The 4,731-nt window shown below is 33.8% G+C and overlaps 1 long non-coding RNA gene across 1 annotated transcript in view; it reads right to left on the bottom strand.

Annotated features, from left to right (window-relative positions):
* The window catches only part of LOC107184807, an 18,564-nt gene extending 14,719 nt beyond the window's left edge, over window positions 1-3,845 (bottom strand). Inside the window, exon 1 of the long non-coding RNA XR_001515720.1 lies at window positions 3,806-3,845. This is a non-coding gene — a long non-coding RNA (uncharacterized LOC107184807). The remainder of the gene's footprint in view (window positions 1-3,805) is intronic.
* Window positions 3,846-4,731: the final 886 nt, after the last annotated feature.

The raw sequence follows: 4,731 nt of genomic DNA, 5'->3' as shown, positions 1-4,731 counted from the left end.
ATATATATATATATTTCTCCTTTTTCACCCATTGACTTCCTCCTGGCCTCCACTACCTCCTGGCACATGCCCTCACCCCAGCCCCAATGATTGTGTCCATTGGTTATCCTTATATGAATGCATACAATTCCTTCAGTTGATCTCTTACCCTCCAAACCTACATCTGCTTTCCCGCTGTAGTTTGACTGTCTGTTCCATGCTTCTTAGTCTCTGTATGTATTTTTGTTCATCAGTTTATGCTGTTCATTATATTCCACAAATGAGTGAGATCATGTGATATTTATCTTTCTCTGACTGGCTTATTTCGCTTAGCATAATGTTCTCCAGTTCCCTCCATGCTGTTGCAAATGGATGGTAAGAATATCTTCTTTTTTACAGCTTTATTATTCTTTCGACCGTGCAACATGATTTTCTTTCATTATAAACGTGGTCAGTAAAATATTTTCTCGTGTTCATTTTGGAAATTAGCATTGTGTGTGTGTGTGTGTGTGTGTGTGTGTGTGTGTGTTTTCTTATGTAGCCTAGCTAGAAGCTAATTAATTATACTGAACTTTTTAAAGAGATAGGCTTTGGTTTTGCTGATTTTCTCTATTGACTTCTCATTTTCTAACATCTGCTCTAATTTTCCTTATTTCATTTTTTTCTGTTTACTTTGGATTTAATTTTCTCTTCTCTTTCTAGTTTCCTAAGGTAGAAGATTAGATTATTGATTTTAAACCTTTTATTTCTGTTCTCTAGGCGTTGGATGCTATACATTTTACTCTGAGTAATGACTTTTTGTATCTAACATATTTTAAGTTGTAGTATCATTTTTGATAAAGTAAAGCATTTTAAACACGTCTTGAGATTTTTTCTTTGACACATGTATTATTGGAAATGTGTTGTTTAATGTCCATGTATTTGGGATTTTCCAGATATCTTCCTGTAATTGGTTTCTAGCTTTAATACTGTGGTCAGAGATCATATTTTGTATTATACCAATTCTTTTAAAACTGTTAAGGTCTATTTTATGGCCCCAAATGTGGCCTATCTTAGTGAATATTCATGTGAGGTTAAAAAGAATGTATATTTTGGTTTTGTAGGTTTTTATTATATTTTATTAGTGGTTTCTTTTTTTAATTTTCAAATCGATTTCTTATTGTTGATAGTATTACAGATATATCCTGTCCCCACCTTCCCCCTCCTCTCATTTTATTTTTGAATGAATTATTCTATAGATATCAATTAGATCCAGCTAATTAATGGTGCTATTGAGTTCAACTTTGTTCTTACTGATTTTCTGTCTGCTGGATCTGCCCATTACTGATAGAGGAATTATAAACTCACCAGCTACTATGATCTATTTATTTATTTTTTCTTGCATATCTATCAGTTTTCACTATATAGATTCAGACACTTGGTTGTTCGTTGGACATAAATTTAGGAATGTGATGCCTTCTTAGAGAATTATCCTTTTATCATTATGAAATGCCTTTCTTTGTTCCTGATAATTTTTCTAGCTCTGAAGTTGGCTCTCTCTGAAAGTACTTTAATTACTCCTGCTTTCTTTTGATTAGTGTTAGTATACTATATAATTATTAATCCCTTTAGTTTTAATAAATAAGTTTCATTGTATTTAACTTAGTTTCTTTTCTCCAGTTCCATCCATGCTGTTGCAAATGGATGGTAAGAATATCTTCTTTTTTACAGCAGTGCAGTATTCCATTGTGTAGATGTACCACAGTTTTCTCATCCACTCATTTGCTGAAGGGCATTTAGGTTGTTTCCAGATCTTAGCTATTGTAAATTGTGCTGCTATGAACATAGGGGTGCATATATCATTTCTGATTGGTGTTTCTGTTTTCTTGGGATATATTCCTAGAAGTGGGACCACTGGGTCAAATGGGAGTGCCTTTTTTTTTTTTTTTTTTAGGAGACGTCATACTGTTTTCCACAGTGGCTGCACCAGTCTGCATTCCCACCAGCAGTGAAGGAGGGTTCCTTTTTTTCCTCATCCTCTCCAGCACTTGTCCTTTGTCAATTTGTTGATTATAGCCATTCTGTCAGGTGTGAGATGGTACCTCATTGTTGTTTTGATTTGCATCTCGCAGATGACTGTTAAGTTCTATGAGTCCCCTATAAATTTTGGATATTAAACCCTTATGAGAGATAGCATTGGCAAATATGATCACCCATTCAGTGGGCTTTCTTGTTGTTTTGTTGATGGTTTCCTTTGCTGTGCAAGAGCTTTTTATTTTGATGTAGCCCAATTTGTTTATTTTCTCCTTAGTTTCCGTTGATCTAGGAGTTGTGTCAGCAAAGATATTGCTAGGACATATGTCTGATATTTTGCTGCTTGGCTTCTTCTAAGATTTTTATGGATTCCCGTCTTATGTTTAAGTCCTTTATCCATTTTGAGTTTATTTTTGTGTATGGTGTAAGTTGTTGGTGTAGTTTCATTTTTTCTTCAGGCATCTGTCGAATTTCCCCAGCACCATTTATTGAAGAGACTGTCTTGACTCCATTGTATGCTCTTGCCTCCTTTCTCAAATATTAATTGAGCATAATGGCTTTTGTCAATTTCTGGGTTCTCTGTTCTGTTCTGCTGGTCTATATGTCTGTTCTTGTGCCAGCACCAGGTAGTTTTGAGAGCAGTGGATTTGTAGCATATCTTGATATACTGTATTGTGATCCCTCCAACTTTGTTCTTTTTTTTTTCAATATTGCTGCAGCAATTCAGTGTCCTTTTTTATTCCAGATGAATTTTTGGAGAATTTTTTTCTAGGTCGTTGAAGTCTGCCATTGGTATATTAATAGGGATTGCATTGAATTTATAGATTGCTTTGGGTAATATGGACATTTTAATGATCTTTATTCTACCAATCCATGAACATGGTATGTTGTTCCATTTGTTTATGTCTTTCTCTATCTCTTTTTTCAGTGTCCTGTAATTTTATGAGTACACATCTTTTACCTCCTTGATTAAATTTATTTTGAGGTATCTTAATTTTTTTGTTGCAATGATAAATGGAATTTTTTTGGTTTCTCTTTCTGAGAGTTCATTATTGGTGTATAAAAAATCGAGAGACTTGTGGGTGTTAATTTTGTATCCTGCTACATTGTTGACTTCATTTATTAAGTCCAGTACTTTTTTTGATGGAGTCTTTAAGATTTTCTATGTACAATATCATGTCATCTGTGAATGATGACAATTTTACTTCTTCTTTTCCAATTTGGATGCCTTTTATTTCTTCTTCTTGTCTGATTGCCATTACTAGTACCTACAGTACTATGCTGAACAGGAATGGTGAAAGTGGGTATCCCTTTCTCATTCCTGTTCTTAGGGGAAATGGTTTTAGTTTTTGCCCATTGAGTATGATGCTGGCTATAGGTTTGTCATATATGGCTTTTATTATGTTGAGGTATGATCCTTCTATTCCCACCTTGCTGAGAGTTTTTATCATGAATAGTTGTTGGATTTTGTCAAATGCTTTTCCTGCATCAATTGATATGATTATATGGTTTTTATCTCTCAATTCATTTATGTGGTGTATCACATTTATTGATTTGTGGATATTGTACCATCCTTGCATCCCTGGGATTCATCCTACTTGGTCATGGTGTATAATCTTTCTAATGTAATGCTGGATTCAATTTGCTAGAATTTAGTGGAAAATGTTGATGTCTGTATTCATGAGGGATATTGGCCTATAATTATCTTTCTTTGTATTGTCTTTATCTGGTTTTGGGATTAGGATAATGCTGGCTTCATAGAAAGAGCTTTACAGTGTTCCTGTAGAGCTATGAACTTCCCTCTCAGGACTACTTTCACTGTGTCCCATAGATTTTGAATTGTTGTGTTTTCATTGTTGTTTGTTTACAGGATTTTTTTTTATTTCTTCTTTTATCTCTTTGGTAGCCTTATCATTGTTTAATAATATGTTATTCAGCCTCCAAGTGTTTGAATTTTTGATTTTTTTTATTGTAGTTGATTTCTAATATTATGCCATTGTGATGAGAAAATGCTTGATATGATTTCAATCTTCTTGAATTTGGACAGACTTTGCCTGTGTCCCAATATTTGGTCCATCTTTGAAAATGTCCCACGAGCACTTGAGAAGAATGTATCTTCTGTAGTTTTTAGATGGAATGTTCTAACGATGTCAATTAAGTCCATCTGATCTAGTGAGTCATTTAGGATTGTTATTTGTTTGCTGATTTTTTTTTTTTTTTTTAGTTTTAGTCTAGAGGATTTATCCAGTGATTTTAGTGGGATATAAAAGTCTCCTACTATGATTGTATTGCTGCCAATCTCTCCCCTGATATCTTCCAGAAGTTTTTTTTTTTTTTTTTTTTTAATGTATTTTGGTGCTCCTGCATTGGGTGCATATATGTTTACCAGAGTTATATCCTCTTGTTGTATCGATCCCTTTAGTATTATGAAGTGGACTTTCTTGTCTTTTGTTATGGCCTTCACTTTGAGGTTTATTTCGTGAGATATAAGTATTGCTACCCCAGTTTTTTGTTTTTGTTTTTCCATTTGCCAGATATTTTTCCACCACTTCTTTTTTAATCTGTGTGAGTCCCTTATTCTGAGGTGGGTTCCTATAGACAGCATATATATGGGTCATGTTTTCTTATCTATTCAGTCACTCATTGGCTTCTGATTGGTGCATTTAATCCATTTACATTTAATGTTATTATTGATAGGTACGTGTTTGTAGCCATTTCTATTATTTATTCCTGTGTTCC

The sequence above is a fragment of the Myotis davidii genome, unplaced genomic scaffold, assembly GCF_000327345.1.
Source record: "Myotis davidii unplaced genomic scaffold, ASM32734v1 scaffold28, whole genome shotgun sequence".
Taxonomy (NCBI): domain Eukaryota; kingdom Metazoa; phylum Chordata; class Mammalia; order Chiroptera; family Vespertilionidae; genus Myotis; species Myotis davidii.
This window is presented reverse-complemented; position numbering and strand designations above follow the sequence as displayed.